Raw genomic sequence first — 23,450 nt, 5'->3', positions numbered from 1 at the left:
CAAAAGAGAAATGTATTCATGTGAAATTAGGGGGAAAACTGTATGATTGTAAGGAATGTACTGTGAAAATGATTTATTGTGCTTTTAGAGATGATGTTTTTAAAGAGCCGATTGCAAATGGTTACTGGGTGCAGAAATTCAAAGATTTAAAAAAAGAGTGTATATGGAGAAACATGACGGGGAAATGTGTGGAAACAAAATTGGAATGTTTGGAGTATTTTATAAGGCATAAAGTGGTTTTTACTGATGTTATTTTAAATAAAATAGGAATGGAAGAAAACGCTCTGTGTAAAGTGTGCCAGGAAGAGGAAGAGGGGATTTTACATATGTTTTTACATTGTAGAGAGCTAGAGGACTCTTTAAGGAAATGTAAATGTTTAATTAAAGATGTGACTGAGGAGTGGGATGAAAATGGAATGGAATGGAACAGAGTTGTGATGTTTGGTTGGGAAAAAAAGTGTCAAAACAAATGTTTTATTAATCTGTGTGTAATGCTAATGAAAAGTGCAATATGGGACAGACGAACTGTGGCTAAAAAGGAAAAAATTGTGTTGGATGTTTGGAGGGTGTTTAAAAGAAAAACAGAATTATATATTGAAAGACTGTATGTGTACTTTAAAGGTGTAAATATGTTAGACTCTTTTTATGATGTTTTTACCCCAAAAGTTTATTGTGTTTTAAATGATTTAATGTGGAAGCTGATTAAGGAGAAGTGAAGGAGATTTTTAAATTATCTATGTAAAGGAAAGATGTGTAATGTAGAGATGTGTAAAGAAAATGTTCTGTATTTTCTATTGATTGTGTTTAATCTATTGTATTTTATTGATTGAAATTTCTTAGTAAAAAAAAAAACAAAAAAAAAAAGGCTATGCCTGGTCTTGTCTGATCTCGGAAGCTAAGCAGGTTTGTGTCAGGATCCTGCCCTGACAGTCTTGTCTGTCCTATCTTTGTTTAATGTGTCTCTGTTCATTTTGTGCCTGAGCACATGGTTGTGTCTTTGTTTATGTTGGCCGTGTGCTCCCCTTGTCCTGCCTCCTTGTTTCTAATCACCACGCCCCCTTGTTTAGTCCTTTGTTTGTCTAATTGTTCACCTGATCCTTGTGTGATCTGCTCCCTTTATATTGTGCTCATTTCCCTCTGGTCCTGGCTGGTTCGTTTTTGTGTGTGCCTTGTGTACAGTCTCTAGCTTGGATATTTAGTCTTGTTAGAACTCTTTAATCAGTATTTTGCATCTTATTTGGTTCCCTCTTATTTTTTAGTTTTCATTTGTTCCCATGTGTAGTCTAGTTCTAGTCTTTGTAGTTTAGTGTTTTTGTTCTTTAACCTTTTGGGGTTTTTCCCACCTTTTTATTTTCTTTCTAGTTTTCAGCAAGGTTGCTGTTTTCTTTATTTTGGTTTGTAGTTCTAGTTTGTAGTTAATTATTCCTAGCTTTTTCCAATTGTTATCCTTTTGTTTTCAGTTAATTCCAGTTATTTCTAGTATTACTTTTTGTTTTTCCTTTTTAGTTTTCTTTTCTCCCTAGGCATTGGTTTGCAAGTTTACTTTTATCTGTCAAATTCTTGTCTCCCCTGTTTTGTCTTTGTGTCTGTGTTGGTTCCTGCCCTGCTTCCTGAATCCTCCCTGGTCGCTGGTTCTTCTGACCTGACAGACATTGGGGCGCTACAAGGGGTTCCTTCAACCGGGTCAGGCCCTTCCTACTTGAGTTGCTACAAGGTCTCCTTTTGCCACAGAGTCTGGAGCCATCTCCTTCTGATCCGCCTGTTCTCCTGTCGTGAGCCCTGCCCTTTTGTGGGCTGTCTTAGTGCATCATCTGTTTTTCACACTTGTTAATAAACTGTTTCCCCTGTTAATTCTGCATCTGGGTCCTCCCTTGCCAAACCCTGACAGAACGAACCAGCCATTCTAGGACCCAGCAGAATGAGTATTAAAATTGTTCCACCTGCCACTGCGGAAGGGAGATTAGCGCTCCAACAGGCACTGGCATCGCTTCGTCAGCAGGGCCAGGAACCACGGTCCTATGCCCAATTCTTTTGGACTATGGCTAGGGGCCTTGAATATGATGATGCAACCCTGAAGGAGGCCTTCAACCTCACTCTGGATGACCCCTTACCTCGATGGGAGATGGAGCAGCTGCATATTCTGAATTTCTGGGACTTCTCTAATTATGTGCATCACCGCAAGGACTGGCAAATTCTTAATCCTCCAGAGGATATCAGCAGTGACCATCAACCTGCCCTCCTTCCCTCTTCGAGTCAAGTCCACGATCATCATCTGACTCCCACTGAGAAACGAAGGGACCGCAGGAAGAGGGCAGCCCAAGTTGCTGCAGCTGCCATGGACTCCTCTGTGCTGGCTCCAGCCTCTGAGAATAGCTCTGTGCCAGCTCCTGCTTCTAAGTCAATATAGCCTTCTGAAGTCGTCAAGGTAGCTTTAAGAGAAGTTTCCCAGTCAACCTCTGTTCTGGTGTCTGTCAAGTCCATCCCAGTTAAGTCAAAGCCAGTCATGCCGAGTCTTGATAATTCTGTGTTTATGTCAGTCCAAGTCACTCAAGAAGTGGGCAAGATGACAAATTCCGGTCCTGGGGTACGTAAGGGTAGGAGGTCCCGCACAAGGATGGCTAGAACCCTTTGTTCAGAGACCCCTCATATACTTACCCTGGATCCCAAGTTGCCTGATGCTTCAGTTATGGCCATGGAGGCAGGTTCTGAGCAGCATGTTTTTCCTGTTATAGTAACAGATGTCACTCCTGAGCAGCCCCCTCGCTCTGTCACCGACACTCATGTCAGGCCTGAGATGGAGACCACTCCTAAACGGCCCACTATTTCGGTCATATCCTTGGAGGGCATTCTCAAGACGTCAGCCCCCTCAGGCACTGAATATGCTTCCGCCCTGGAGCCTCCAGAATCTTCACAAGCCCCTCACCAGAGTCTAGAGTCTTCATCCCAGTTCATTCCAAAGTCTGCTTCAGAATCCGCTTCAGTACCAGTCCAGGTGTTTGTTCCTTAAGACCCAGTCCCTGCAGCCCCAGAGGCCAGTCAAGCGTCAGCATCAGTAACCCAAGAATCCGTTCATGAGTCTGTTCCTGCAGCCCCCAAGGGTACTCAAGAATCCATCCCAGAGCCTGTTGCTATGGCCCCAGAGGACCGTTTAGAAGCCACAGGATGTGTTCCTGAGACCGTCTTTGTGCCAGTTCCAGCTCTGGAGAGTAGTTTAGCAGCCCCCGAGGGCTGTCAAGAGCCAGTTCAATGGTCAATCTTCATAGCCCCAGAGGGCAGTTCGTCATCCCCCAGCAGGAGTCAAGAGTCGGTTCCTGAGCCTATTACTGCAGCCCAGGAGGGCATTTCAACAAATCCCAAGGGCTGTCCAGTGTCAGTATTTGAACTTGGTCCAGTGGCCCCTAAGAGCATCCCTGTTATATCCCCAGAGCCCACTCCAGACTCTCCCCCTACTACAGAAGAAGTTCTTGTCGCATTCTTGGAGGCCAACCCTGAAAGTCTTGTCAGTCATGTAAAGCCCACAGAAGATGACTTTATCTCTCATGCTGTACCTTCAAAAACTGTCCATGTTCTGTCCAAGGAGGCCCTTCCAGAGAGCCCTAAACCTCTCGTTGATGCCACCTCCGAATCCCTTGTTAGTCATGTCTTGCCTACCAAGAATACCCTGGAGTTTGGCCGTAATACCCAGTCCAGTAGGAGACCTTCACCTGTGAAATGTGCTGGTAGAGGTGCCACGAACTATGCCCCCACCCTTAACCCACCCTCTGTCTGTCCTGGTCTGCAAAGTTTCCCTAAGATGGCACCACCCTGGTCAGCCTTAAACCATTCCCCTGGAACATTTTCTGCCTCTCCCGTCCCACCCCCTGTGTTTCCTTACAGGCCTGGACATCCATGGGTCCCTTCCCACCCACCACCCAAGTCAGTACCATTTTGGCTCCCTACCAACCCTGTGGCCCATTTGACTCCACCCAGGATGGACGCCAGGAAGCGTCCTTTGGAGGGGGGGGGTACTGTCAGGATCCTGCCCTGAAAATGTTCTGTATTTTCTATTGATTGTGTTTAATCTATTGTATTTTATTGATTGAAATTTCTTAGTAAAAAAAAAAAAAAAAAAAAAAAAAAAAAAAAAAGGCTATGCCTGGTCTTGTCTGATCTCGGAAGCTAAGCAGGTTTGTGTCAGGATCCTGCCCTGACAGTCTTGTCTGTCCTATCTTTGTTTAATGTGTCTCTGTTCATTTTGTGCCTGAGCACATGGTTGTGTCTTTGTTTATGTTGGCCGTGTGCTCCCCTTGTCCTGCCTCCTTGTTTCTAATCACCACGCCCCCTTGTTTAGTCCTTTGTTTGTCTAATTGTTCACCTGATCCTTGTGTGATCTGCTCCCTTTATATTGTGCTCATTTCCCTCTGGTCCTGGCTGGTTCGTTTTTGTGTGTGCCTTGTGTACAGTCTCTAGCTTGGATATTTAGTCTTGTTAGAACTCTTTAATCAGTATTTTGCATCTTATTTGGTTCCCTCTTATTTTTTAGTTTTCATTTGTTCCCATGTGTAGTCTAGTTCTAGTCTTTGTAGTTTAGTGTTTTTGTTCTTTAACCTTTTGGGGTTTTTCCCACCTTTTTATTTTCTTTCTAGTTTTCAGCAAGGTTGCTGTTTTCTTTATTTTGGTTTGTAGTTCTAGTTAATTATTCCTAGCTTTTTCCAATTGTTATCCTTTTGTTTTCAGTTAATTCCAGTTATTTCTAGTATTACTTTTTGTTTTTCCTTTTTAGTTTTCTTTTCTCCCTAGGCATTGGTTTGCAAGTTTACTTTTATCTGTCAAATTCTTGTCTCCCCTGTTTTGTCTTTGTGTCTGTGTTGGTTCCTGCCCTGCTTCCTGAATCCTCCCTGGTCGCTGGTTCTTCTGACCTGACAGACATTGGGGCGCTACAAGGGGTTCCTTCAACCGGGTCAGGCCCTTCCTACTTGAGTTGCTACAAGGTCTCCTTTTGCCACAGAGTCTGGAGCCATCTCCTTCTGATCCGCCGGTTCTCCTGTCTTGAGCCCTGCCCTTTTGTGGACTGTCTTAGTGCATCATCTGTGTTTCACACTTGTTAATAAACTGTTTCCCCTGTTAATTCTGCATCTGGGTCCTCCCTTGCCAAACCCTGACAGTTTGGGCCTGGTTAGTACTTGGGTGAGAGCTCTTGGGAATACCAGGTGCTGTAAACTTTTGGATTTTTTCACTAATTATATAATAATCTTTTTTTTTTTTTTTTAAAAAGAGTATCTGCCAGATTTCAGAGGCAAAGCAGGTTTGGGCCCGCTTAGTACTTGGAAGGGAGGCCGCCTGGGATTACAAGGTGCTGTAAACTTTTGTAATTTATCACAAATTATATAATGATCTTTAAAAAAAAAAAAAAAAGACTCTCTGTCTGATTTCAGGGGCAAAGCAGGTTTGGGCCTGGTTAATACTTGGATGTTAGATCGCCTGGAAAAGCCAGTTGCTTTAAGCTTTTGCATTTTCTTCCATTCTTATAAAATGCTCTACCGATTAGAGTGGCTGATCTTTAAATATCCTTCTCTTTGCAGCAGCCTTCGCTTACGGCCAAACCAACCTGGCTATCCCTGGTCTTGTCTGATCTCGGAAGCTAAGCAGGTTTGGGCCTGGTTAGTTCTTGGATGGGAGACCGCTTAGGATTACCAGGTGCTGTAAACTTTTGGAATTTTTCACAAATTACATAATAATCTTACAAAAAAAAGAGTCTCTGCCAGATTTCAGAGGCAAAGCAGGTTTGGGCCTGGTTAGTACTTGGAAGGGAGGCCGCCTGGGAATACCAGGTGCTGTAAACTTTTGGAATTTATCACAAATTACATAATAATCTTACATAAAAAAAGACTCTCTGCCAGATTTCAGAGGCAAAGCAGGTTTGGGCCTGGTTAGTACTTGGAAGGGAGGCCGCCTGGGAATACCAGGTGCTGTAAACTTTTGGAATTTATCACAAATTTTATAATAATCTATAAAAAAAAAGAGTCTCTGCCCGATTTCAGAGGCAAAGCAGGTTTGGGCCTGGTTAATACTTGGATGTTAGACTGCCTGGAAAAGCCAGTTGCTTTAAGCTTTTGCATTTTCTTCCCTTCTTATAAAATGCTCTACCGATTAGAGTGGCTGATCTTTAAATAGCCTTCTCTTTGCAGCAGCCTTCGCTTACGGCCAAACCAACCTGAGGGCGCTAGAGAGCTACAGGAAGTGTTGGCTGCAGTTGGGAGAGGAAGGCTCTCCTCCATTTTGATTTTTCTGTTTGTGTTTTTTTGTAAGTTGTTTTTGGACTTTAGTTCAGTTTTTTGTGTGGTTTTTCAGTTTTAAACCACCTAACAGCAGCTTTTTGCTGGCTGGAGGGTTGTTTCACTGTTTTTTGTTTTTCTCTTAAAATGGACGGATTAATGGATGACGACACAGGACCGGCTGGAGAGACACATATGACAAATGACACTGGATTGGCTGGAGAGAGACGCATGGCAAACAAGGGAAAGAATATGAATTAACAATGGAGAAAGAAGAAACGTGACAAACTGACTAAAAGGAGTAAACTGTGAGGTAAAAAATTTGCAAAACAGAGATTATGTTGTATCCTTCATGCACCTGCCCATCTATATTGATGACAAAGAAATTTTAGGTAAATTGGAAGAATGGGGAGTTAATCCCATTTCACAGATAAAAAGAAGATGCTACCCGGGCACTGACATAGAAGACGGAACAAGGTTCCTAAAAGTGAGATTCCCCAAAGATGTGGCATCGTTGCCATATAGCACAAAGCTGGAAACAGCAGAAGGGCAGCAGTATTTTAGGGTGATGCACAGCCATCAGGTGAAGACCTGTAGGCTGTGCATGAGCCCTGGACACCTGCTGAAAGACTGCCCAGATTTTAAGTGCCGTATTTGCGAGGAGAGGGGACACTTTGCAAGAGATTACAATGCTGTCAGATGCCCAGGGTGTCAAGAAGTTTTAAATAAATGTGAATGTTGGATGGAAGGAGAGGAAGGAGGTATGGAACTTCAGTTGGACGGACAGGTGCATGAAGGAAACAGTGAGGAGGAAAGAGAAACTGATGAAGGACAAGAGGAAGACGGATTGCAACAAAAAGAAACAGAAGAAGGAGCGAGCGACAGAGAGAAAGTAAATAATGCAGACAAGGAACATTTAACAGAACAGGACACCCAATGGACGGAAATTGAAATATCGGACAGTGTTAAAAAACTTCTGGATGACGTGGATGGAGATGGACAAGGAATGAATGATCAAAACAAAGAAATGGACAGTGAAGAAGAAACGAGGATGGATAACATGGAAAAAGACAGAGAGGGGAGAGGACAAATAAGAAGACGAACATTAAAGGTAAAACCAAATGTGGGAAATGCTAGAAAAAAGATAATGACAAGGGGTCGAGTGAAAAGTGTAAACAGATATGAAGTGTTAAGAGGGCTGGAGGGAGAAGATGGAAAGTAATGGTTTTTAGGTATTTATTTTTCTTTTTAATGGTTTTAAGTTGTGTTACTTTTAATGCAAGGGGACTGATGGACATGGGTAAATTTGAAAAAGTGAAGGAAAAATGCCAAGGCAAAGATGTTATTGTTTTACAAGAAACAAATTGGAAAGAGAGTGTGATGAAGGACTATAAAAAGAAATGGGAAGGGGATATTTTATATAACAATGGGGATGGAAGGCTTGGAAGAGGAGTGGCTTTTTTAATAAGAAAAGATGTTTTTAATGCAAGTAGAGTGGTGTATAAAGATAAGATGGGGAAATGTATGGTGGTGGAAGTAAATTGTGAAGGACGTGAACTGATTTTAGTAAATGTACATGCGCCAACAGAGGAGAAGGAAAAGAAAGAATTTTTTTATGTTTTAAGAAATATCATAAACAAGTATAAGGAAATAATAATGATAGGGGATTTTAACACAGTTTTTAGTAAACAAGACATGGCAGAAGGAATGGTTTTTAAAAACGACAAGGGGAGAAAAGAATTAAAAGCATTAATGGGAGAAAATAATATCATCGATGTGTGGAGAGAAAGAAATTAAAAGATAAAAGAATTTTCAAGGAGGCAAATAGTGGGGCAGTTTGTGTGTGAAACAAGAATAGATTTTATTTTATGTACAAGAAATGTGGAGAATTTTATAAAAAAGATTAATTATGAAGAAACAAGTTTTAGTGATCACAAGTTTTTATTTTTTAAAGTAGACTGGAGTAAAGTGCAAAGAGGGCCGGGAGTCTGGATTTTAAATACAGAGGTTTTAAAGAATGAAGATTATGTTTTAAGTATAAAGGAGATCATTGAAAAGGAAAAAGAAAATGGAAGGTATAATGAGGATAAGCGAATGTGGTGGGAGAACGTGAAATATCTGGTAAAAAAGTTTACAATAACCTATTGCAAGTTAATTAATAAATGTAAGAAAAATAAGGAAAGAGAGCTAAGACAAAACTTAAATAAGGAACTGGACAAGACAGAAAAAAGCATAGAGAAAATAAAAGAAATAGAAGGTAGACTGAAGGAAATGGAAGAGGAGAAATATGAAGGAGCAAGATTAAGAAGTAAAGCAAAATATACAGTGGAGGGGGAGAAGTGCACAAAGTTTTTCTTTGATCTAGAGAAAAGAAGAGGGAAAGCAGACATGATTAAAGAAATAAGGGGCAAAAATGGGAGAATAGTAGAAGAAAATGCGGACATTTTAGAGGAAATAAAATCATACTATGAGAACTTATTCTGTACAGAGGGGGTAAAAGAAGAAGAAAAAGTGGAATTACTGAAGCAAATAAAAGCCAGAGTAGGAGAAGTGGATAAAAAAGAGTGTGATGATGAAGTAAGAGAAGAAGAAATAAAAAGAGCAATAATTGGATTAAACAAAAGAAAAAGTCCAGGGATAGATGGGTTGGGGAGTGAGTTTTACATTGTTTTTAAAAGATGTTTTAACAACTATCTTAAAAGAAGTATTTGACGAGATTTTTAGGAAAGGTGAGATGAACGAAAGGATGGGAATGGAATTAATAAAGCTGATATATAAAAGGAAAGGAGAGAAAGTGGAGTTAAAGAATTATAGGCCAATAACAATGCTTAACACTGATTTGAAGATTTTATCAAAAGTTTTAGCTAACAGATTAAAAGAAGTGATGCCCACAATAATTCAAACAAACCAAGCTTACAGTATTAAAGGAAGAGACATTGCGGATACAACAATGAGCATAAAAGATACCATAAGATATATGAATGAAAAGAAGAAAGATGGTTTTATAATCAGTTTGGACTTTGAGAAGGCTTTTGACAGGGTAGAGCATGATTTTTTATTTGGGGTTTTGAATAGTTTTGGTTTTGGAGGAAATTTTATTAAATGGGTTAAGATTTTATATAAAGGTGCTGTAACGAGAGTAAAATGTAATGGGTTTTTAACAGAGTGTTTTAAATTAACAAGATCAATTAGACAGGGTTGCCCGTTGTCGGCACTTTTATATGCTTTAGTTGCGGAACCACTTGGGTTAATGGTAGAACAGGAAGGGAGAATAAAAGGAATAGGCATAGAGGGAGGAGAGAATAAAATATTTCAATATGCTGATGATACTACGCTATTGCTGCAAGATCTGTTGAGTGTAAGGGAAGCAATAAAAATAGTACAAACATTTTGCAGGGGATCAGGGGCTAAAGTGAACGAGGATAAAACAGTATACATGAGATTCGGGGGAAGTGAGGTTTTAACGGCGCACTTTAATTTTAAGGAAATAAATGAAATAAAGATTTTAGGTGTTTTAATGGGGAGGGATGAAACCAAAGCAGAAGGAATTATGTGGGAGGAGATGTTAGGAGTGATCGAGAGATTAATGTCCTTAACTTTGAAGGGGAGGGTTTTAATTTTGAATGTTTTAATGGTTTCTAAGTTATGGCATATTTTATATGTGGCTTCAATGCCGTTGTGGACAGAAAAAAGGCTGAAAAAATGTTTTTTAGATTTTTTATGGGAAGGAAAGCCACAGAGAATTGCATATAACACTTTAATAGGAGCAGTGGGGAAAGGGGGGGCTAGGGCTAATGGACGTGGAGCAAAGAAAGAACAGTTTAAGGGTGAAAATCATAAGCAAATATCTAGACGAAGAAAATAAAGCAGCATGGAAAAGAACAATGGGGCATTTTTTAAACAAGTGTAGTCATTTTAATCTGGGGGACAACATTTTATGGATGAAAACAAAAAATTGTATGACGGAGGGGCTGCCAGAATTTTATAAAGAACTGATGAGAGCATGGGGAAAATTTTTAGATAATGTGCATTTTAAGCCACAAGGTAGAGAGAACATTTTAAATCAGCCTTTATTCTTAAACAACTGCATTTTAAATCAAGGGAAGCAGGTTTTTTTTAAGAAATGGTGGGATGTTGGAATCATGAAAGTCAGAGATGTTTTATATGAATTCAAAGAGGGGTTTTTACCAGTGCAATACATTGTGGATGTGATGGAGGAGGCAAAGGAGGATTATAGCAGACAAGAGATTACAAACAAATATGATTTAATTAAGAATGCTATACCTAAAGAATGGATAAAGAGAATTGAAAATATGGAAGAAGAAAATCAAGGAAAAGATGTGTATGTAAATATGGGGGGGAAATTGTGTGCTTTTAAAGAATGTACTGTGAAAATGTTTTATTGTTTTTTTTAGAGATGTGGTTTTGAAGAAACCTGTAAATGAATACTGGCTACGGATGTTCAATGATGTAACAGAAGAGAAAGTATGTGGGAATATAAATGGGAAAATTGTACAGACTAAACTGGAGTATATGGAATATTTTATCAGGAACAAGGCAGTGTTCACAGATGTGATTTTAAGCAAAATTGGGATGGAGGAAAGTGCAATATGTAAAGTATGCCAAGATGCAGATGAAGGGTTTTTACACTTGTTTTTATATTGTGATAAGCTGAAAGATTTTAATGAGAGATGTAAAAGCATGATTTTAATTTTGAGAGGAGAGGGAAATGGAAACTTTGAATGGGAAAAGGTGTTAATGTTGGGCATTAATGACAAATGTAAACATGAGAAGCTGATTAATTTACTTGTGATGCTGATGAAAAGTGCGATATGGGAAAGAAGAGTTGTGGTGAAAAAGGACAATGCTTTAATTGATGTATGGAATGTGTTTAGGAGGAAAGTTGAAAAATATGTTGGATGTCTGTTTTATTATTTTAAATTGGAGGAAACGATTGATGTTTTTTATAATATTTTTACTCAGGAGGTGTTAAAGGTCTTCAAAGAGCTGGGGATTGAATTTTCATTTTTAAAAGATTAAACTATTTAATGACTTCTTTCTTTAAATTGTAAGTAAGATGTCTGTCAATTCAAGATTTTAGGAATTTTTTATGTCAAAGAAAGAATCTTATGTACTTTTGTATGTGAATAATTGATATGTATGTTTGAATTGATTAATTTCTTCAATAAAAAAAAAAAAAAAAAAAGAAAAAAGGCTATGCCCGATCTCGGAAGCTAAGCAGGTTTGGGCCTGGTTAGTACTTGGATGGGAGACCGCCTGGGAATACCAGGTGCTGTAAGCTTTTGGGTTTTCTTCCCTACTTATATAATGAACTGGAGATTAGGGTGGCTGATCTTTAAATAGCCCTCTCTCTGCAGCAGCCTTCGCTTACGGCCATACCTGGCTATGCCTGGTTAGTATTTGGATGGGAAACCGCCTGGGAATACCAGGTGATGAAAGCTTTTTGGAAATTTTTCAAAATTTTTAACTTTATGGAATTTTTTCACGAATTATATAATAATCGTGCAAAAAAAATAAAATAAAAAAAGAGTCAATGCCCGATGTCTGAATCTTAGCATGTTTGGGCCTGGTTACTACTTGGATGGGAGACCGCCTGGGAATACCAGGTGCTGTAAGCTTTTGGGTTTTCTTCCGAACTTATATAATGAACTGGAGATTAGAGTGTCTGATCTTTAAATAGCCCTCTCTTTGCAGCAGCTTTCGCTTACGGCCATACCAACCTGGCTATGCCCGATCTCGTCTGATCTCGGAAGCTAAGCAGGTTTGGGCCTGGTTAGTATTCAATTCAATTCAAGTTTATTTGTATAGCACTTTTTACAATACAAATCGTTACAAAGCAACTTTACAGAAAATTATGTTTCTACAATATTTAGTAGTAGCTAGTAGTTTGTGCACGTTTGACAGGATTTTAGAAAAATAAAAATAATAATAATAATACAAGACGTAGTCAGCTAGATGATGAACTATCAATATTATTAATTAATAGTAATTATAGGATGCAGTTACACATGTAGCAATAATTGTTAGTTCTGTTTGTTGATTCAAGGTTAGGATCATCTGGGGTCCTCTGAGGGTCAGCATCATCTCTTCTCAGGTGTTCTGGATCCAGACTGGAGCTTGTGTAAATCCTAGTTACCAGGGGATTTAAATCCCGTGGCAAAACATAGAAACAAAATAGAGACATCATTAGCATAGCTGCTGATCCAACAAAGTAAAATTAGTTTAACCCAAGCTAAAGAATAAAAATGCAAATGCAACTACACTCACAATTTAAGAGATACATTATTCGAATGCTTGGCGAAAGAGATGCGTTTTTAATCTAGATTTAAACAGAGAGAGTGTGTCTGAACCCCGGGCATTATCAGGAAGGCTATTCCAGAGTTTGGGAGCCAAATGTGAAAAAGCTCTACCTCCTTTAGTGGACTTTGCTATCCTAGGAACTACCAAAAGTCCAGAGTTTTGTGACCTTAGGGAGCGTGATGGGTTGTAGCGTGGTAGAAGGCTAGTTAGGTACGCAGGAGCTTAACCATTCTGGACAGTGTTTTCTCTACTTCCTGTTGGCCTTCTGTAGCAAATTGTAGCTCCGTGTAGCTGTTTTTATTTTATTTTTTTCTCTAGAATCTTTATCTTACTATCACTCTCTGTTTTTTTAAAGTGGTAAAATATAACTTAATTCACACCATATTTCTGATATTATCGATCAATCTTATCAGATTAACTTTGATCGTTCACTTTTATTTTATTTCCGTGAGTGCAGTACACCTGCAAAGCGTTAGCACTCGTTAGCTTGTCATTAGCGTTTTCATTCGAACCTATCGCTGTTTTTTTTTTTTCTCCTCTCCCTCGCTCCAGTTTTTCACAAGTTCATCAAACAACCGCAGTAAGAATTTTCATCAAGCACGGTGAGTAATGGCTTCTCCTATCATTGTTTCTTGCACCTCTTGCCACATGTACAGTTTATCTATCTCTGTCGCTGATGAGGGATTCACATGTGATAAATGCAGGGAAATAGTTAGGCTGACAGAGAAGATTTCAGAATTAGAGACACGCATCCAAACTTTAATTGAGGACAGTAAGAATGTTAGGGCTCTAGATACGGCTTTGGATGCGTCTAGCTCAGGGATTCCTGTACATTGTTCAGTTCCGGAAACAGAGCCCCAGCAGCAGGGCAACTGGTTGACGGTGAGGCAGCGTAGTCGTGGGTCAAAACACCGCTCTTCTGTTCCGATCAAAACATTAAACAGGTTCTCCCCACTCAGTGATGCACCCACTGAGAAACCTGATGAAAGTGCTCTAGTTATTGGTGATTCTATTGTACGGAACGTGAATATAGAGACACCAGCCACCATAGTCAAATGTTTACCGGGAGCCAGAGCGCCTGACATCTTGGCAAATTTAAAAGTGCTGGCTAATGTTAAACGTAAATACAGTAAGATTGTTATTCATGCCGGCGCTAATGATGTTCGACTTCGCCAGTCGGAGATCACTAAAAATAACATTAAAGAGGTGTGTGAACTTGCAAGCACGATGTCAGACACTGTAATATGCTCTGGTCCCCTCCCTGCTTACCGTGGTGATGAGATGCATAGCAGATTGCCATCACTCAATGGCTGGATGTCTAAGTGGTGCCCACAGAATAACATAGGTTTCATAGACAATTGGACGAGCTTTTGGGGCAGACCTGACCTGTTTAAAAGAGATGGTCTTCATCCCTCCTGGGGTGGCGCCACTCTTCTCTCTAGAAATATGGCAAATAGTCTTAGTGTTTATACTTGACTAACTGGGGCCCAGGTCAGGAAGCAGACAGACTGGCTAAACCGACCGTCTGCTAGCTGCCTCCCGTCACAGAGGTCAGTTAATTCTCAGCACATAGAGACCTTTTCACCTAGATATCACACTATAGAGACTGTGTCTGTTCCCCGAACTAGAAAATACAAAAAACGTCCAAACCAAGTTAAGATTAACAATTTAATTGAGGTTCAACAAATAAAAAACAGAAGCAATATGGATAAACAAATGATAAAGCTTGGCTTATTGAATATCAGATCCCTTTCTACGAAAACACTTTTTGTAAATAATATGATCACTGATCATAATATAGATGTACTCTGTTTGACAGAAACCTGGCTAAAACCTGATGATTACATTATTTTAAATGAGTCCACCCCCCAAGATTACTGTTATAAACATGAGCCCCGTCTAAAAGGCAAAGGTGGAGGTGTTGCTTCAATTTATAACAACGTTTTCAGGATTTCTCAGAGGGCAGGCTACAAGTATAACTCGTTTGAAGTAATGGTACTTCATATAACATTATCCAAAGAAACAAATGTTAATGATAAATCCCCTGTTATGTTTGTACTGGCTACTGTATACAGGCCACCAGGGCACCATACAGACTTTATTAAAGAGTTTGGTGATTTTACATCCGAGTTAGTTCTGGCTGCAGATAAAGTTTTAATAGTTGGTGATTTTAATATCCATGTTGATAATGAAAACGATGCATTGGGATCAGCATTTATAGACATTCTGAACTCTATTGGTGTTAGACAACACGTTTCAGGACCTACTCATTGTCGAAATCATACTCTAGATTTAATACTGTCACATGGAATTGATGTTGATGGTGTTGAAATTATTCAGCCAAGTGATGATATCTCAGATCATTATTTAGTTCTTTGCAAAATTCATATAGCCAAAATTGTAAATTCTACTTCTTGTTACAAGTATGGAAGAACCATCACTTCTAACACAAAAGACTGCTTTTTAAGTTATCTTCCTGATGTATCCAAATTCCTTAGCATATCCAAAACCTCAGAACAACTTGATGATGTAACAGAAACTATGGACTCTCTCTTTTCTAGCACTTTAAATAAAGTTGCTCCTTTACGCTTAAGGAAGGTTAAGGAAAACAGTTTGACACCATGGTATAATGAGCATACTCGCACCCTAAAGAGAGCAGCCCGAAAAAGGGAGCGCAGCTGGAGGAAAACAAAACTAGAGGTATTTCGTATTGCTTGGCGGGAAAGTAACATATCCTACAGAAAAGCATTAAAAACTGCTAGATCCGATTACTTTTCATCTCTTTTAGAAGAAAACAAACATAACCCCAGGTATTTATTCAATACAGTGGCTAAATTAACGAAAAATAAAGCCTCAACAAGTGTTGACATTTCCCAACACCACAGCAGTAATGACTTTATGAACTACTTTACTTCTAAAATCGATACTATTAGAGATAAAATTGCAACCATTCAGCCGTCAGCTACAGTATCACATCAGACAGTGCACTATAGACCCCCTGAGGAACAGTTCCACTCATTCTCTACCATAGGAGAGGAAGAATTGTATAAACTTGTTAAATCATCTAAACCAACAACATGTATGTTAGACCCTATACCATCTAAGCTCCTGAAAGAGGTGCTTCCAGAAGTCATAGATCCTCTTCTGACTATTATTAATTCCTCATTGTCATTAGGATATGTCCCCAAAACCTTCAAACTGGATGTTATTAAGCCTCTCATCAAAAAACCACAACTTGACCCCAAAGAACTAGTTAATTATAGACCAATCTCGAATCTCCCTTTTCTGTCCAAGATACTAGAAAAGGTGGTATCCACACAATTATATTCCTTCTTAGAGAAAAATGGTATATGTGAGGATTTCCAGTCAGGATTTAGACCGTATCATAGTACTGAGACTGCTCTTCTTAGAGTTACAAATGATCTGCTCTTATCATCTGATCGTGGGTGTATCTCTCTATTAGTTTTATTGGATCTTAGTGCTGCGTTTGACACAATTGACCACAACATTCTTTTGCATAGACTTGAATACTTTGTTGGCATCAGTGGAAGTGCATTAGCATGGTTTAAATCGTACTTATATGACCGCCATCAGTTCGTAGCAGTGAATGAAGATGTATCCTATCGATCACAAGTGCAGTATGGAGTACCTCAAGGCTCAGTACTAGGGCCGCTACTCTTCACGCTTTATATGTTACCCTTGGGAGATATCATCAGGAAACATGGTGTTAGCTTTCACTGTTATGCTGATGATACTCAGCTCTATATTTCTTCGCAGCCCGGTGAAACACACCAATTTGAAAAACTAATGGATTGCATAGTCGATATAAAAAACTGGATGACGAGTAATTTCTTACTGCTAAATTCTGAAAAAACAGAGGTGTTAATTATAGGGCCTAAAAACTCTGCTTGTAATAACCTAGAACACTGTCTAAGACTTGATGGTTGCTCTGTCAATTCTTCATCATCAGTTAGGAACCTAGGTGTGCTACTTGATCGCAATCTTTCCTTAGAAAGCCACGTTTCTAGCATTTGTAAAACTGCATTTTTCCATCTCAAAAATATATCTAAATTACGGCCTATGCTCTCAATGTCAAATGCAGAAATGTTAATCCACGCATTTATGACCTCAAGGTTAGATTATTGTAATGCTTTATTGGGTGGTTGTTCTGCACGCTTAGTAAACAAACTACAGCTAGTCCAAAATGCAGCAGCAAGAGTTCTTACTAGAACCAGGAAGTATGACCATATTAGCCCGGTCCTGTCAACACTGCACTGGCTCCCTATCAAGCATCGCATAGATTTTAAAATATTGCTTATTACTTATAAAGCCCTGAATGGTTTAGCACCTCAGTATTTGAATGAGCTCCTTTTACATTATAATCCTCTACGTCCGCTACGTTCTCAAAACTCAGGCAATTTGATAATACCTAGAATATCAAAATCAACTGCAGGCGGCAGATCCTTTTCCTATTTGGCACCCAAACTCTGGAATAACCTACCTAACATTGTTCGGGAGGCAGACACACTCTTGCAGTTTAAATCTAGATTAAAGACCCATCTCTTTAACCTGGCATACACATAACATACGAATATGCTTTTATTATCCAAATCCGTTAAAGGATTTTTAGGCTGCATTAATTAGGTAAACCGGAACCGGAAACACTTCCCATAACAACCTATGTACTTGCTACATCATTAGAAGAATGGCATCTACGCTAATATTTGTCTGTTTCTCTCTTGTTCCGAGGTCACCGTGGCCACCAGATCCAGTCTGTGTCCAGATCAGAGGGTCACTGCAGTCACCCGGATCCAGTACATATCCAGACCAGATGGTGGATCAGCACCTAGAAAGGACCTCTACATCCATGAAAGACAGTGGAGACCAGGACAACTAGAGCCCCAGATACAGATCCCCTGTGAAGACCTTGTCTCAGAGGAGCACCAGGACAAGACCACAGGAAACAGATGATTCTTCTGCACAATCTGACTTTGCTGCAGTCTAGAATTGAACTACTGGTTTCGTCTGGTCAGAGGAGAACTGGCCCCCCAACTGAGCCTGGTTTCTCCCAAGGTTTTTTTCTCCATTCTGTCACCGATGGAGTTTCGGTTCCTTGCCGCTGTCGCCTCTGGCTTGCTTAGTTGGGGACACTTCATCTACAGCGATATCGTTGACTTGATTGCAAATAAATGCACAGACACTATTTAACTGAACAGAGATGACATAACTGAATCCAATGATGAACTGCCTTTAACTATCATTTTTGCATTATTGACACTGTTTTCCTAATGAATGTTGTTCAGTTGCTTTGACGCAATGTATTTTGTTTAAAGCGCTATATAAATAAAGGTGACATTGACATTGACATTTAGGGCCTTATAGGTAAGTAATGATAATTTGTAACTGATACGGAACTTAATAGGTAGCCAGTGCAGAGACTGTAAAATTGGGGTAATATGATCATATTTTCTTGACCTCGTAAGGACTCTAGCTGCTGCATTTTGGACTACCTGTAGCTTGTTTATTGACGAAGCAGGACAACCACCTAGAAGTGCATTACAATAGTCCAGTCTAGAGGTCATAAATGCATGAACTAGCTTTTCTGCATCAGAAACAGATAACATGTTTCGTAGCTTGGCTATGTTTCTAAGATGGAAGAATGCAGTTTTTGTAACATTGGAAATATGATTTTCAAAAGACAAATTGCTGTCCAATATAACACCCAGATTTCTGACTGTAGAGGAAGTAACAGTACATCCGTCTAGCTGCAGATTGTAATCTACAAGATTCTGTGTGGTGTTTTTTGGTCCAATAATTAATATCTCTGTCTCATCCGAATTTAATTGGAGAAAATTATTTGTCATCCAATCTTTTACATTTTTAACACACTCTGTTAGCTTAGATAATTGGGAAGTTTCATCTGGTCTCGTTGAGATATATAGCTGAGTATCATCAGCATAACAGTGGAAGCTAATTCCGTATTTTCTAATAATATTACCAAGGGGCAACATGTATATTGAAAATAGAAGGGGACCTAGGACGGATCCTTGTGGCACTCCATATTTTACTGATGATAAATGAGATGACACCCCATTTAAGTAAACAAAATGGTAGCGATCGGACAGGTAGGATCTAAACCATCTTAGAGCCTGCCCTTGAATACCTGTATAGTTTTGTAATCGATCTATGAGTATGTCATGATATTTGGTGTCGAACGCAGCACTAAGATCAAGTAAGACTAGAAATGAGATGCAGCCTTGATCTGACGCAAGGAGCAGGTCATTTGTAATTTTAACAAGTGCAGTTTCTGTGCTATGGTGGGGCCTAAAACCTGACTGAAATTCTTCATACAGATCATTTTTATGCAGGAAGGTGCTCAATTGAGCAGAAACAACTTTTTCTAAAATTTTAGACATAAATGGAAGATTTGAAATAGGCCTATAATTTGCCAGTACACTAGGATCTAGTTTTGGTTTCTTAATAAGAGGCTTGATAACCGCCAGCTTGAATGGTTTTGGGACATGACCAAAAGATAACGACGAGTTAATGATATTGAGAAGCGGTTCTTCGGCTACAGGTAACAGCTCTTTTAGTAATTTAGTGGGTACAGGATCTAATAAACATGTTGTTGGTTTAGATACAGTGATACGTTTATTTAGCTCTTCCTGTCCTACACTAAGTAGACATCCAAAAGGCCCTTTTTACCGCCACACGTACCGCCGCGGCGGCGGTAGAAAGTGCATTTGCAGCCTTTGACCGCTGAGTGGCGCTTTAACCACAAGTTATCAACCAAGCGCATCAAAGCACATTTTCACTAATAGACGTCAGTTTTGCCTCACTGATGTGTTAGATTTGATGGCTTCAGTCAGGGAAAATGAAAGAAAAACACTGTAGTTAAAATATTTAATATTTAATATCCACAGACGAAAGTTTGGTACTTATGAAGTTATGTGCATTTCTTAGAACGATTTCAAGCAGGATGTCAAGCCTGTGCCTGAACCTGTGATTATATTTTCTCTAATCTACATGGTATTAAACCATATTTTAGATTTGACACATTTAAAAGGTGTGCAGTATTATTTATATTATATTATGCGTTATATTATTAAAAATAAATTGTGGTTTACTTTGCATTGGAGCATTAAAAGTGGTAGCCTATTTTAGGGGGGTTGGCTACATGGATTAATATGCAAAATGTCAATATAAGGATTACTTTATCACAGAATATCTGTTTTCGGCGGCACTTGTTTAGTTTAAAAGTAGACATGTCAAGCTTTCTATAGATATCTCTCTCATGCATTTTCGTTGAGTAGCTATTCACGGAGTTACAGTTCATTTTAATGACGTGTTTGTAAATGAAGATCGGCGCAGACAAAGGCTGCAGACAGCACACCTTGTTTGTTATCTTTATTTTATAAGTGCACAAAGTTTTGTTGTTATTATGTCTGTATCCAAAAAAATAGACCCTTTACAGATTCGATTGATGTATTGCTCTTATCTGTACGATTAAAACTGAAAGTGTAATTTAAGTTCTTTTCGGGGTTATCAGGAGAAAATGACTCATAACGGGTATCCGCGTTAATCGACTCCAGAGGGTTAATAAAACAACATGCATTTTTGTTATTCGTTATCTGTCCTTTAACTTATTGGGAAAAAGACATTTGTCCGTAAACTGATTAAGAAATTGTTGCATGTTTAAATGTGAAGCACTGTATAATGTCATTCCCATTATCTAGGCCTAATTTGCCTAAAACAAGAAACGAATAAAATGAAACCGGCACGATTAAATCTTTGAAACTCTAAAGAATTAATAAAACGTCCTCACAATTAAACTCAAGTTCTCTCATTATAATCAACAACATTCACACGATGTAAAAAAAAAGCTTTAGTAATTGACAACTAAAGTTATTTTAAAGGGAACCTTCTTTACTTATTTTTAAAGTAGGGTAATATCATATAGCCTAAAAAAAATCCCTGCTTTTTTTTTTTTTTATTTTAGAGAAAAAAATCTGATTTATGATTTAAACCGATTTTTAAATCAATATTCAAATGAGAAGAAATTTTACAAAACAAGTTTTAATATAGTTCTTTATCATTCATTTAGCAGTCAAATTGCATCAAGATGATAAAAAAAACAGTACTGTTATTACCTTAATGCTGGAAAGATGCTATTTTTTTTATACTAGCCCATCATGCATCTAACATCCACTCAGCTTTAAGAGCTGTTCAGATTAAAACTGCAGCTCCGCAGTGAGTCAGTGTCATGGACGGAAGACCTGTTAATATTTTTTTTCTAGTTTATATTTCCATCTCGGTATGCCACTGGTTTAGATTTTTTTTTTTCTTTTTTTTTTTTCTTATAGAACTTATTTGTAAATAGAGCAGTCACTGTCTGTGTCTACAGCGAAAAGTGTGTCTAAACGTGATGACATCACACTATAGTGTCAAATCATCTGAACACAGTGTCAGAACATTTCATCATAAACAGAACGAGCATCAGTTCACTGATGGGGATCGAGTGCAGTGCATCCATCACTGGGTTCTGTTGTCTTTTGTTGGATCGTTCCACTTGTGTCCGGTGTAGACCTGGCATGCGTTTTTTTATTGTTTTATTTTACAGCCCTGCTTGTTTTAATGTTTTTATTAGAATCAGAATCAGAATCAGAATCAGAATGAGCTTTATTGCCAGGTATGTTCACACATACGAGGAATTTGTTTTCGTGACAGAGCTCCGCAGTACAACATAACAGCGACAGAACAAAAAACACAATAAGGAATAAAAAATACAAAAAAATACAAATAGGTGGGTAAGGATTGACAATATACAAATTGACAATGTATGGCAGGTATATTTAAATGAGCATTTATGTATGTACATGTATATTATGTGGAAAAATTGTAACTGTACGCTAAGTATGTGTGTTTGGATAAATAAGTGTATGTGTATATAAATATAAATATAAGTAGTGTAGTGTGTTCCATGTATGTACATGTATATTATGTGCAAAAGATTTAAGTGTACGCTAAGTATGTGTGTTGGATAAAAAGTGTAGTGTATATAAATATAAATAGTGTAGTGTGTCCCACAGTTATTATCAGCTGTTCATAAGATGGATTGCCTGAGGGAAGAAACTGTTCCTGTGTCTGGTCGTTCTGGTGCTCAGTGCTCTGTAGCGTCGACCAGATGGCAACAGTTCAAAGAGGGAGTGTGCTGGATGTGAGGGGTCCAGAGTGATTTTAACAGCCCTTTTGCTCACTCTGGATAAGTACAGTTCTTGAATAGATGGGAGGGTTGTACCGATAATTCGCTCAGCAGTCCGGACTACCCTCTGTAGTCTTCTGAGGTCAGATTTAGAAGCTGAGCTGAACCAGACAGTTACTGAAGTGCAGAGGATGGATTCAATGATGGTGGAGTAGAACTGTTTCAGCAGATCCTGTGGCAGGTTAAACTTCCTCAGCTGGTGAAGGAAGTACAACCTCTGCTGGGCCTTTTTCACAATGGAGTCAATTAAATATTTGTATTGACTGCATGGTCATATTATCAAATTATTTACTGCCATGCGACCTACAAAAGTAAAGCTTGGTGAGTCGATGTACGAGCATTGCTTCAGGTTGATTTTCGGCGGATGTGCTGTGCTTGTGCAGCCGCGGTCGTCTTCATTTCGTCGGGTGAAACATCTCTCTCACTCCGCAGCAGAGTCTGTGAGAAGCAACAACTTCCCCTCCACGCGCTCTGATACCAGAAACATAACATAGCATATAAAATAATAATAATAAAAAAATAACTGGAGAGTTTCAAAGTGGCTTAAGCTATTTTGTGTAAACTTTTTCCCCTAAAGCCTATCACATGCCAAACTAATAACATTGTAAGCATTACATCTTTAATTGCTGCTTTCTGCTGTGAAAATTTTGTTTGTGATGAAAATAACAGTATATTTTTGTCAGTTTTTTTTATCTAAACAGATTGATTAACTTCTTCAAGATTTCTAAATCAGATAGCATGCTGATAATGTAGTAGCACTGTAAGATTACATTTGTTTGAACGCATTATTGCAAAAGCGATTGAGTGTGAATCTGTTTAAATCATGCTTTAACCCGAAAATAATCAGTAAAAGAAACAGACAAACTCTTAACATCCCGCTGTACTCTTGCAGTCAACCTTCTTATCAAGCTAAATATGTTGGCTGTTGGCATGAATTTTACTCGTGATAAGAAGCTCATATTCAAGTGTTTGTGCAAAAATTATTAATGTGCATTAATGACAGGGAGGCGCCGTCTCATCACTTTAATTTTCCATGATAATGAATGTATAATTTTTTAATTAACATAATATCGTGGTGTCTCACATAGGTACATTAAAAATATAAGGAAAATGAATAGTGTAATGTGTGAATGTTGCATTTCTCTCGTCGGAGAGAGCCAGCACTGTGAATATAGCCAAAACAACAGTCGTATATAAACCGTTTCAGCAAGTGAAAGCCTCTGTCCCAACACAGTCTCACTCTCTACTCGTCAAATGTCTGACGCATGGTCAAGGGATCTGGCGTCCCTTTTTTGACGCACTGGGTATACCTTTGGCGTCTTTTTTCAACGTGGGGGTAGACCGATAGACTTCTATAGAACTCAGCAGCGTTGAAATTTGACGTCTTGGATCAGCACACCACAACCCGTTGTCTGCCTCGTATGGGTCGAGACTACAATAAATAAAAAGGAATAGATTACAAAAAATGATCTATGCCAAGGTGAGTCAAATGGCGGCCCCCAGATCATTTTTATCTGGCCCTCCAACTGGTTTTTGGACGTTTAAAAAGCCTCGCAATCTGATATCAAAGCGCCCTCTGCGCAAAGGTTTAGCGCGTTCATCAGCGGTGAGTT

At 38.9% G+C, this 23,450-nt stretch overlaps 1 pseudogene; it reads left to right on the top strand.

The window, feature by feature from the left end:
• The first annotated feature begins 5,569 nt into the window (after window positions 1-5,569).
• On the top strand, window positions 5,570-5,688 carry LOC132132010 (5S ribosomal RNA; annotated as a pseudogene).
• The last annotated feature ends 17,762 nt before the right edge of the window (window positions 5,689-23,450 follow it).

The sequence above is a fragment of the Carassius carassius genome, chromosome 48 (assembly GCF_963082965.1).
Source record: "Carassius carassius chromosome 48, fCarCar2.1, whole genome shotgun sequence".
Classification (NCBI taxonomy): Eukaryota; Metazoa; Chordata; class Actinopteri; order Cypriniformes; family Cyprinidae; genus Carassius; species Carassius carassius.
This window is presented reverse-complemented; position numbering and strand designations above follow the sequence as displayed.